Source organism: Narcine bancroftii, chromosome 2 (assembly GCF_036971445.1).
Source record: "Narcine bancroftii isolate sNarBan1 chromosome 2, sNarBan1.hap1, whole genome shotgun sequence".
Classification (NCBI taxonomy): domain Eukaryota; kingdom Metazoa; phylum Chordata; class Chondrichthyes; order Torpediniformes; family Narcinidae; genus Narcine; species Narcine bancroftii.
In genome coordinates this window covers 302,170,831-302,183,946 of record NC_091470.1, presented here as the reverse complement: position 1 = coordinate 302,183,946, position 13,116 = coordinate 302,170,831, and the positions used below count along the sequence as shown (strand labels likewise).

Here is a 13,116-nt window from a genome sequence, read left to right as displayed (position 1 = left end):
TAAACCCTTCACTTTGAATTTTATTCCAATTTTTCAGCAAGTTTTCAAGCTTCCAAACAGCATAGCAGAAAATCTGCATTTCCCCACATTTTTTTGTCAAATGTAACAATGGTGAATTAGCTGAAATTTTCATTATAACATCAATGATTGTGTAATATTTTAGGAGAAATAAAGCAGTTCAATACTTGGCCAGCAGAAGTGATATATGGGCTACAAAAAGTAGCTACTTTCTATAAGAACTTTATTGGAGTAAAATGCGACTTTTGTCATGCTAGTGTAGGGAAGGCTTTTCTGGAGAGATGTTCACATCTGAGGATCCTTCACCTATTCCTCATTTCTATTTTGTTTTGTGGCCCTCTTATTTTGAAAGCAGAGAAAAAGAACACCAACACCTCCATGTTCGGATGGAGACCCATGTAAAATTCTGCTACGATGTAGCATCTTACAATGTCTATAACTCTTGCAATGGCAACAATATATCTCCAACAAATGCACACAATCAACTTCCCTTCAATCGATGGCAAACACATCCACAAGCCATTTAAATGGCTCCTTTGAGAGATGTGGTTTTGTAATGCAGCCAAACACCAACCTCATCATGCATGAGTAGTTCATGGTGTTCAATGGATCATTAAACTTCAATTTAGTAATGGAGTCAGATTAAAATAGTATGATGACTGAAATCAAATTTTGATGCGCATTTTATATACATGCACCTTCGTTAACCAATTCACACTGGAAATGTGCTGCCACAATGAACACAGTTAAATATGCTGGCACTGATAGATCAAAGAATATGGTACAAGGCAGTTCATTTTTGCAACCAATCTTTCTGAGAGATTTTGTCTCCCAAACTTTTTGTCACAAAGTTTTGATGGCAGAATTCACACTACTCCTTAATGATAGGGAAACATATTGAAGGAAAAGAACATCAGTGGTTATGCCCTAGACCAGTGGTTCTCAACCTTTTTTAGTCCACTCACATACTACCTTAAGTAATCCCTTACTAACCACAGAGTGCCGATGACATCCTGTGAATGGAAAAAAGAATAGTCAATGTTTTGGGCCAAAGCCCTCCAATGGAGACTGATAAGGAAGATGATAGAAGTCTTGATAAAGGGATTTGGCTCTAAACCTTGACCATTCTTTTCCTCCCACTGCTGTTACCCACTCTGTTGAGTTTCACCAGCAGACTAGATTTAGAAGAAAGCAGTATTGTTTGGTTTCAATCTATGTACACCACTTAAAAAAATTATAAATACATCTGGTGATTGTGGTGCGCTGAGGTAGCAGCAAACAAGCACAAACTCAGGAAAGATTGTACAACAGGCTTTATTCCAGTAAAAGCCTGAACATCAGTTCATGCCTTAGTGGCTCCCCATGTGACTGACTCAGGAGGTGCCAGCTCAGGCTTATATTCAGGTTGGCTGATCGACAGCTGGCCAGGAGGAGTCAGCCCCTTAAATGGTCTTCCTACAGGTACAGAGATCGCCTCCTGCAGTAGGCTGGTGGTCATATCACCAAAGTGATATTTAAGAAAATAACATGTTGAATACCTTGTACATCGGTGCATAAGACGATTCTTGTTCACCTGAAGTTGATCACCTGAATTTACACCTAAAATAAAATTTCTTCAGTGCACTTGCTGAATAAGTCTACCTCGAGTCTGGTACTTATGACTGACCAGAGGAGTGATGCTGTTAGCTACATTTAATATACTATTTTAAAAGAAAAAAGGTGCAAATTTTATTAGCATATTCTAAAATAAACCACCATCAGCTTTTTAACAGGTCATTTGAAACCTGTGCAGAACTGATGGGAGTCAGTCTGGGTGGAAGGACCCCATTGGAAAGCACTGAAATTTGCTGCTTGTCAGCTATTGTAAAGAGCTATTGTAATGACCGGTGCATGCTGTTAGCTTTGTTTGCTGCGATGTTATTTTGTGTTAAGCATGTCTATAATACATTTTATTGTTTCAATATAAGATTCAGACCCCTTATTCTGGGGTGACATTTTAAAGTTTCAAATGCTTTCTTATACGCTGACATATATGGTAATTTAATGTTAGTACTGTGGTGGCGCACATCCTCATGGCGAACCGGCCCCGCTTGAATCGCCATGTGATGGGGCAGCCATGGGGAACTGGCGTCATCAGAAGTTTCTCTCTGACTCCAGTATCCCTTCCAGCGCACACCCTGGGCAGTGATTATGATGTCACAATGCACCAGGTGTCTGAGCTCATGCTGCCCTTAAAGGGACGCGCTGAATTTGAATAAAAACTGTCATTAATGACCCTCAGCGTGGTGGCTGCGTTTCTTCCACTGCTCACACCGCCACAGTGGTGACCCTGACGAGCCGAGACATTTTTCTGGACTCAAAACACCATGTATTCAGCAGAGGTTATCGCCGTCTCCATCAAGCTTCCCCCCTTTTGGACCCACCGACCGAGAATGTGGTTCGGGCAGGCGGAAGCACAATTTCAACTCTGCAACATCTCCGCAGATGTCACGATGTTCTATCATGTCGTGAGCGCTCAGGACCAAGATACAGCAGTGAGGGTGGATGACATCATCCACCACCCCCTGGCTACGGGCAAGTACACCACCCTCAAAGACCTGCTGCTTGGAACTTTCAGGCTAACTCCCCAGCGATGGGCTTCCAAGCTCCTTCACCTAGATGGGCTTGGGGACCTTAGTCCATCGGCGCTGATGGACAAAATGCTGGCCCTGGCAAAAGACCACAAGCCTTGTTTTTTCTTCCGCCAGATATTCTTGGAACAGGTGCTGAGGACATCCAGTTGCCCCTCACAGATGAAGACTTCTCGAACATGAGGAGAGCAGCAGCCCATGTGAATGATCTCTCGTGCAAGGAGAGGGAGAACGAGACAGCCCTCAACCAGATGGCATGACCAGGAGCCAGCCAACCGCAAGCCGCTCCCAAGACCAATCCAGAGGAGGGCCAGTCAACCTGCTGTTTCTACCACCAGCGCTGGGGAGCACAAGCCCGTAAGTGCCGCCAGCCCTGCGGGATTCAGGGAAATGACCAGGCCAGTCGCCGTTGATGGTTGTGATAGCTGGACACACAAACAGCTTCCTTCATGTGATGGACAGATCCACCGGCCACCGATTCCTGGTGGACACAGGGGGTGGGTTCAGTGTCCTTCCCCCCACAGCATTGGAGACTCACACCCAATCTTGAGGTCCAACCCTGCAGGCAGCCAACAGCACCACCATCAGGACCTACGACACCTGCAGGGCACAGATCAAGATCGGGAAGGAGAAGTTCCACTGGAGGTTCAGCCTAGCCTCCATGGGCACCGCACTCTTAGGGGCTGACTTCCTCAGAGCTTATGGCCTATTGGTTGACATGAAGGACAAAAGACTGGTCAATGCTCGAATGTTCCACTACTCCTGACTGGACACAGCAGAAGCCAGCAGGCTCAAAATCGTTGTCGTATCCACTGCCAGGAATGAGTTCGACGAGATCCTCCATGAATTTACCACCATCTTAGAGCCACGGTTCAACGCTGCCCTGCCCCAGCATGGGGTCTTCCTCCACATCACCACACAGGGCCCCCATCTGCATGCTAGACCCAGATGGCTGCTGCCCATGAAGCTCCAGCAGGCAAAGGAGAAGTTCTCCAGGCTCCAGGAACTGGGAATCATCCGGTGCACTGACAGCGCCTGGGCATCATCACTCCATATGGTCCTGAAATTGTCCGGGCGCTGGAGACCATGCGGGGACTACCATCGGTTGAATGACACAACCATCCCCGACAGGTACACAGTGTGCCACATACAGGACTTCTCCACCAACCTCCACAGTGCACGGGTCTTCTCCAAAGTCGACCTCGTGCGGGGATACCATCAGATCCCGGTGTATCCACACAACGTGGGTAAAACGGCCATTATCACCCCTTTTGGCGTCTTTGAATTCTTGAGTATGCCCTTCACTCTAAAGAACACAGCCCAAATGTTCCAGCGCCTCATGGATGTGGTTGGAAAAGTTCATTTACCTGGACGATATTCTCATTGCCAATTGCAACCATGATGAACACAAAGCTCACCTCTTCACACTCTTTGCCCAGCTGGCAGACTTCAGCCTCACAGTCAGCATAGCGAAATGCCAGTTCGGCAAGGAGTCCCTCCAGTTCCTGAGGCACACCATTTCAGCAGCTGGGGCTGCACTGATGCCAGAGAAAGTAGCGGTTGTTCAACAATTTCCCAAACCCTCCACCCTGAAAGGCCTCCAAGAGTTCACAGGGATGGTGAACTTATACCATCATTTCATCCCCGGAGCCGCGCGCACCATGCACCCATTGTTCGTGCTCATGGCCACCAAAGAAAACTTTATTGTGGTCAGAGGAGGAGGACAGGGCTTTCATCGTTTCAAAGGAGGCTCTAGCCAGCATCATGTTGCTGGTGCACCTGTGGCCAGAGGCGTGCACAGCGCTCTCCATGGATGCCTCAGCTACGGCAGTGGGGTGGTTCTGGAACAGTGGCTCGATGGACAATGATGCCCGCTGGCCTTTTTCAGCAAGCAGCTGCGCCTGCCGGAGCTCAAATACAGTGCCTTCGACCAGGTGCTCCTGGCGCTGTATTTGGCCATCCTCCACTTCTGCTACTTCCTCGAGGGCAGGCCGTTCACTGCCTTCACAGATCACAAGCCCCTCACTCAAGCACTGGCGATGGCCAAGGATCCGTGGTCTGCTAGACAGCAGAGTCACCTCTCGTACATGTCTGAGTTCATGATTGACATCCGACACAGGGCTGGCAAGGACAATGTAGTGGCGGATGCACTCTCCTGTCCAGCCGTCAATACTCTCGCACCCGGCCTGGATTACAAGCAACTGGCTCAGGCACAGAGGAATGATGCGGAGACGCAGGCCTTGCGGACCATTATCGTGGGCCTCAAACTCAAGGATGTCCGGGTGCCCAACAACCCGGATACATTGCTCTGCAACATCCCAACAGGCACGCCATGCCCGGTGGTCCCACCGCACTGGAGGACAAAGGTCTTCAGTCTGATCCACAACATCACACACCCAGCGGTAAAGACAACTGTGCGGATGGTCGCAGGCAGTCGCAGATTCCAACACATCCACGTTGATGTCGTCGGGCTCCTGCCAGTGTCCAAGGAGGCTCGTTACCTCCTCACGGTGGTGGATCGGGCCACAAGGTGGCCAGAAGCTGTCCTGATTAAGGAGGCCTCCATGAAGATGTGCACCAGGATTCTGGTCAGCCAATGGATCACCCGTTTCGGAGTCCCAGCGCACTTCACTAGCGACAGAGGGGCGCAGTTCACGTCTGCCCTGTGGACTCAGATGGCGAAGCTCCTGGGGGTCAAGCTCCACCACACCACAGCATACCACCCGCAGTCCAATAGTGGAGAGGTTCGACAGGCACCTGAAGGCATCGCTTATGGCTAGGCTCTCTGGATCAGACTGGGCGGACAAACTACACTGTGTCCTCCTTGGGATTAGGATGGCACCCAAGAGGACCTGCAGACTTCAGCAGTGGAGATGGTCTATGGCGCACCGCTTTCCCTACCAGGTGAGTTTTTCGGCCCAGACCCTGACACCACGATCACTGATAAAAACCTGCTGGCGGGCCTATGCAGGCGACTGGCCTCTCTAGCTCCCCCACTCCCGGCACACCACGGCACCCGGCTGTTTCATCTCCCCAAAGAACTCGTCTCGGCCCAGTTCATTTTCATGCGGGGGGACCAGAAGGTGCACCGCTACAGTGACCGTACGAGGGGCCATACAAAGTCTTGGACCAGTCCAGCAGAACCTTCAACTTGGACGTTGGGGGGAGAGAGGAACTTTTTATGGTGGAATGCCTCCAGGCAGCCCACCTGGACTTAGCATAGTTGGTGCAGACAGCCGCGCCCAAGCGCTGGGGCCGGCCACCAAAGCGGCAGAACGCGTAGCCGGTTCTGGGAGGGGGGTTGTCCTCATGGCGAACCGGCCCCGCTTGTATTGCCATGTGACAGGGCAGTCATGGGGAAATGGCATCGTCAAAGGTTTATCTCTGGCCCACCCTGGGCAGCGATTATGATGTCACAATGCACCAGGTGACTGAGCTCATGCTGCCCTTAAAAGGGCGTGCTGAATATGAATAAAACAGTCATTAATGACCCTCAACATGGTGGCTGTGTCTCTTCCACTGCTCACACCACCACAGTACTATAATTAGTTCTGTAGTGCCCAATATCCTAATTCAGAAAAAAGGATTATCAGTGTTGTATTAATTCAGATGCTCAGAAAGATTCATGTATATATTGGTGGATAAGAGACTCATAAAATAAATAGTTATAAATACTGAATAAATCAAATACATTTCCAACAGATCAATCTCGATTTGTCATCTATCCTCGTATCATGCCCCACCTCCATTGCTTCATGTTTGGGAAGCACAGATTATTTTAATTTTAATTTAGAGATACAGCCAAGCTACAGACCTTACTGGTCAACAAGCTCTTGCTTCCCAAATAGGCTGAAGTGATCAATTAATCTGCTAACCCCATATGTCTTTGGAGGGTGGGAAGAAACCGTAGATCCCCAAGGAAACCCACTCCGATCATGGGGAGAAAGTATAAACTCCTTACAAAGAGCACCAGATTTAAACCAGGTCACTGATGTTGCAATAGCATTGTGCTGCCCTCTACACTAACCATGCTGTCCTATGTGTAAAACTGTGTAAAATTAATGCATCATTGATTTCAGAGTTATTTGTCAGTGTACATACATGGCATCACATATAACCTGATATTTTTTTCTGCAGGTGAGGCTGAATTACCTCTTATTGGTAGTGCAAAAGAAATGTACACAACATACCCTTGTAAACAAATAATATCATCAAACTCTGCAATGCAGAGTGCTGTTCTTGAACCAGGTGATGTGAATTTTGAACCACCTATATCTCTTTCCTGATGGCAGCATCGATAACAGTGTGTGTTGTGTGATGTGGATTCTTGATGATTGCTGCTGTCCTCTGACAGCAGCATTTCCTGTAGATATTCTCGATGGTAGGGAGGGTTTTGCCTGTGATAGCCTGGGCTGTGTCCACCACGTTTTTCAGGGCTTTACACTCAAGGGTTATTGGTGTCTCCTTTCCAGACCATGACACAGCCAGTCAGCACACAATGCACCAAATATCTGTAAAATTTGCCAATGTCATATCAAACCTCCACAAACTCCTGATGAAGTAGAAGTCCCAACATGCATTCTTCATGATGTCATTTGGATGCTGAGTCCAAAAAGATCCTCTGAGATAGGGACTCCCAAAAACTAAATCTGAATGATCACTGAATAGTACACATCATTTTTCTCTTCCTGGTCAACATTCAGCTCTTTGGTTTTGGTGACACTGAGTGCAAGGTTGTTAGTGCATGTTACATACTAGACCAGCAGCAATAGAAATTCACCAAGACCATGGTATCTTCAAAATAATAATTTTTATTAATAATTATTAATAAACTAACACTTCTTTCTTAAATCAAAACTTAATCCTACTATGCACAAATGTGTTTGCATGCATGTGCATGTGTGCTTGTCCTTGTGGTTAAATCAGATATAGAAGAATTGATTAGATCTTATTTGATAAAAACACACCAAAATGCTGGAGGAACTCACCTAGCGTTTGTAGGAAATAATAGGCTTCTTCAGGTGTATTCACCACTAAGAATGTGCCTGAAGAAGAGAAAGCAGCCATTTGATTTGCCGTTCAGGTGGCAGCGCTAAAAGCGCAGCGCTGGCCACCTGAAGGGACAGCTGCACCGGGATGCGCATTTAAGCACACTCTGGCTCCTGTCCCTTGAGCTGTCAAGTTAGGATGGCTGGCTGTCAGCTGCGACAACCAACGTGGGCTATCAGCACGGGGACATCCCCCGTGGAATGTCCCCAGACTGATCGCTCTGCCGCCTGGCGGGGAGAAGGGGCCTGGAGCGGCCGGTGGGGAAGAAGGGGGCTGGGGTGGCTGGTGGGGGAGAATGCGGCTTGGGCGGCCGGCAGGGGAGAAGGGGCTGGAGTGGCCAGCAGGGGAGAGGGGGGCTGGGATGGCGGGTGGGGGAGAAGGAGGCTGGAGCGGCCGGCGGGTGAGTATGGCGCTCGAGTCAGGTACCGGCATTGTTTCGGCCAGCCCTCTTCTCCCCCGCCGGGCGCTCCATCCTCCTTCTCTCCCGCTGGCCGCTCAAGCCCTCTTCTCCCACACCGGCCACTCCAGCCCCCTTCTCCCCCACCCATCACTCCAGCAGCCTTCTCCCCTGCTGGCTGATCCAGCCCCATTCTCCCCCGCCGGCTGCTCCAGTCCCCTTCTCCCCCACCGGCTGCTCTAGCCCCCGTTCTCCCCTGCCGACCGCTCCAGCCCTGCAGTTCCCGCACTGACAGCCCAGCAAGCTGCCCCTGCCCTGATGTCCTGCGCTGGGGGGAAGGGGGAACTGGGAGAGGAGCTGTCAGGCGCTCGCCAGCTGACTGTCATTCTGAATGTATCCGCTTTTAGGTGCCTGCATTTAGATGGCTGGGGAGACCACTGTGCTGTGGTGATTATCCCTCTTGGAGGAGGGTTACAAAGTTCACCTTGCAAGCACCTCCTGCACATTCACATGGCCTCCCAACAGCCGCATATTGCCAAAATATGTGGCTTTTCAAGTGGGGCAATTGGCCACCTGAAAGTGCCTAAAGATATATTGCCAACCTTTCGGGCCTGAGCCCTCCTTTAAGGAATAAACAGAATGTCAGAATTCGTAAGTCTCAGAATTCAAACAATGGGGGAGGAATCTAGACCCTCAAAAGGTGTAAATTGGATATGATAAGGGACAAGGTTTACCATGTTTACGCCTTTACAAGGTTCACTCTGCTCCACCAAACACATTTATTATTTCAGTGCTCTGGGGGAAAAGGAAGCTGAATTTTTTTTTAATTTAAAATTCCTTAGTGGTTATTTGGCCTCCCCTACCTAAATAGTCATCCTAACTACCACTAATCATCCTCTGAAATCTGGTTTAATTTGTATGCAGATAAAATTTATTCACTATTCTTTAAGTAATTTCATGTTTATTGCTTGTAAAATGTTGAAAAATGAAACAAAAGGTTGGAAGATTAAGGATTAAGGAATCTGTCGAAGTGGGAAGTTGGTGCTAAGTAAACTTTAAAAAATGATGAATAGTGCTCGCTTCGGCAGCACATATACTAAAATTGGAACGATACAGAGAAGATTAGCATGGCCTCTGCGCAAGGATGACACGCAAATTCCTGAAGCGTTCCATATTTTAATAAATAAATAAATAAATGATTAATCTTTCTTATATGTCCATGTAAGTATGTTATGTTTTTTGCAAATACTGTGGCGTTGTTTATTTCAAACGTGAACAAAAAACTTGGCATCCTCAATTATCATAGAAGTCATTTATATTCTCTTATCTTTTGCTTGCAAAATGGAAGTGTTATTAAATATATACAGAGTATATTGCCTTTATATTTTTTGTAAATTCTCTGGCATCTATTTGGTTATTTCTTCTGAAATTTCAGTTTCTTAATATCTTCACTGAGTAGCAGAAGCAGCGAAAGTATCCAACCATAATCCTGAGAACAGGAACCAAAGGGAAATCAATACTCATGGGAACATTAAAAATACAAAATCAAATAGCTCTTATTATATAGATGATCTCCAGATTTGGAAGTAGCACAACAAAAGAACTCAATAAAAAGTTCTGAATTCCTGAGCCACATGAGACTGCAAATGCTGTAATCTGGAGCAAAAGCAAACCACTGGGACGCAACATTAACCATCCTTCTGTCTTCATACACTCGTCTGACCTGCTGAATTCCTCCAGTTTGTTTTTGTTTTAAGGTCAGGATCTCCTGTAGCCCAATTTTATTTTACTTGTTCCATTACCATCTACTGCAACTTTGCACCATCATCAATTTCATCACTGAGTTTACACCTTCTCATTGGCTTTCTCTTTTGGTCTTTTCCATCCTCTTTTCCTTTCAATTGTACCAAACAAAACCCTACTACAGTGAAACTCCTGGTATCTGACACCCACGGAAATTGGTGTATTTTGGTGGATAAATTTATTTTCCGGTTGCTTGAGATTCCGTGGTTGCATGATTGATGATCTAATGGCAAGGCACGCCAAATTTAAACTTAGGTATTTTTTACCTATTATTTTCCTTGATTTTTTTTTTCCCTGGCTGCTTGAATTCCAGTTAACAGGGGTTTTCATGCCCACCTCTTAATACTTCCATTTCTGATAAAAGGTCCATGACCTGGGCATACTTTCTTTCTACCAAGGATAACTAATGCTTTGAACATTTCTAGAACTTACTGCTTTTTCTTCAACTATAAAATTGCAATTCTTTCAATGTTTTAATTGATGTAGGCTGCTATTTTCTTGCCAAGTGACCATAACACATCGTCATAAACCCATGTGAGAATATTCAACACACAAAAATAAAACATGAGAGCACAATGTAGCACATGTGCAGGTTTCTGTCTTATCACCTTTACCTGTTAATTGACTACAATATAACCAAGATGCATCTCATATTAATAAGGCACAATTATATGATTCCATTAGATCATGCAAAAAAAATCCAAAATTAATCTAACAGCATAATTTTGGATTTGTTGTTGGCATTATATTTATTAAATGGGACAAGATGAGAATGTACATAGGTATACTGAATACAGTAACTTAAATCATAGGATACCTTAATTTTATTTACAAGACATGTGTTTCATTGGTGAAAGGAGCATTAATTGCCCAAGCTCAATTGTCTTTGAGAATGTAGAGGTAATACTGCTACAGGCCCTATACTGAAGACATTCCCATGATGCTATCCAATCAAGAATGTCAGGACTTAGACCTAAAAACAATATAGGAAAAGCAATACATTTCCAAGACCAGTTACTTTATATCTTGAAGGGATAATAAAATTCGACTTGTCACTGATATCAACATTCAATTGTTAGCAGTCCAAAGCATTTTGTACCCACATCCTTCAAAATAATAGAAATCAAGGCATTTAGGATGTGCAGTTAAAGAAGTTTTTAATGAGTTGTCATCAAGCTTTTTGTGAATTGGATGCACCACAGGCACTGTGCAATGGTGGAAGAGAGACGTGGGATGTTTAGAATAGATAGTAGGGTCCCAAATCAAGAAGGGTCTTTTGGTCTGGATAGTTCCAAGCTTCTGAAATGTTGTCAGAGCTGAGATCATCCAAGCAGGTCATCCTGCATTATGCCTTAGAGTTGGTCAAATAGATTTGAAGAATTTGTTGGAATTGGAAATTGTGCAGGTTCTGACCTTAGTCATTTAGGCACAGAATCAATAATCACTACCCTCAGGATGTTGATAGCATGAATGTCAAGTGGAGGCAGGGATATTTTCAAGATGTGGTTCTAGTCGGATGTAAATATTCCTTGCCTGTTATTAGCCCTTATTTGCAGGTTCCCAGATTTATTACACCTTAAAACAGATTGAATCATTACCCAAGGAGCAGTGAATGTAAATGAATATTGCATAATTTACAAACAACCCCAGATTTGTCATCTGATGGATAAGAGATCAATGGATAGGGGTACTTCCCTGAGAGATCTCTGCATTGATGGACTGAAGTCAAGATAAGTTTCACACAATAGCAGTCAGTGAGTGTGAAATAACTCAACTTGTGGAGAGTATAATCTTGAATTCCCATCGACTTGTCTGATCCCATTCTTTATCAAATGCTACTTTGACAGCAAGGTCAATCACTCTCCCATTTGTTCTCAGTCATTCAATTCCATAATTCATGTTGGGTTGATGGCTATAAAGACTTCTCAAAATCAAGTTGTTCAAGCAAAACCCAGGTTTATTTGCCCAGCAAAAGTTCTAAAACTCTAAAAACCAAGATTTTTAATGTAGCAGGATAAAGAATTCAAACAATAAGTCTTGATGAAGGGCTCCAACCCAAAACCTTGACTATTTTTTTCAACCATTGATACTGCACAGCCTGTTCCTCCAGCAGATTGACTTTTGATGCAGATTCCAACATCTGCAGTCACTCGTGTGTTTACAACGTGTAGATGTAAAGTGTCTCGACCACAGCAATATTATGCAAGATCCTTCTAGTGTTACTGAACTAACCCAAGAAGCTAACAGAGCAGAAGGTTTCAAGGACTTTCATAAAGTACCCAAGAGTGGGAGAGAGATGGAAGGGAATTGTATAACATAATTGTGATGCTAGAAGGCAGTCACTGACTGTGAAGTGATTGATCTGGGTATTCAGAATTAGAAGAGCCCAGTTATCTTTGAGAGTTGTAAGTCTGAAAAAGACACAATAATATGATTCTATTGGATTATGCAAAAAAAATCCAGAATTAATACAACATAATAAATCTGGATTGGTTGTTGGTAGTGTATAAATATATGATATCTATGTAACATGCACTCACACACACGCACGCGCATGCGCACACAGGGTCAAGATGATAGAAATTCCAGGTTATGGAGAGATCTGAAAACAATTGAGTTTAAACATTAACAACACACCAGAACACTAGATAATGGAATATCGATCAACTTTTCTGAAATTAATTGATATAAACTATTTTTACAAGTATATTAATACGTTTACAGACACAGATCAAATCTCTATTAAATCCTTGCTAAATGTGAAGATATAAAATTTCAACAGCCTCATTGATAACTGCACAGGAGTAAACAGGGGCTATACCCAATTAACTAAAATTATGATGGTGGTAGTGCCAGTCCAAATAGTCTCAGCTCCTCTGGTATTGAAATGGTTAAGTTTCCAGAAGATCCTGTTGGAAGGTCAGTTGTGTACAAATGCTAGATTTGGTCATAGCTATGATATCTGCCAACACTCATTCTATGGGGTTACACATTAAAAAAAAATCCCTTTGGCAGGATACCAACTGCAAATAACCATAGTGCTTGTGAATCAATAGCTCATTATTATTCAAAGCTTGCATGAGAACAGGAAGAAAAATGGAATAGGGAAAGTACAAACAAAATCAATAAGACAATATATTGCTCACATAAGCCATCGGACTGAGTTCAATTTTGAATGGGATAAGTGAGTAATTAGTTTGATCATGGCTAAAAGAGAAG

General features: G+C 44.8%; 1 protein-coding gene and 1 non-coding gene across 2 annotated transcripts in view; one reads left to right on the top strand and one right to left on the bottom strand.

Annotated features, from left to right (window-relative positions):
• Positions 1-13,116, bottom strand: part of LOC138755486 (peroxidasin homolog) — a 545,492-nt gene that overhangs the window by 317,338 nt on the left and 215,038 nt on the right. The window lies entirely within an intron of this gene.
• On the top strand, positions 9,167-9,273 carry LOC138755951 (U6 spliceosomal RNA). Its single transcript, XR_011352649.1, has one exon. It is a non-coding gene; the product is annotated as a U6 spliceosomal RNA (small nuclear RNA).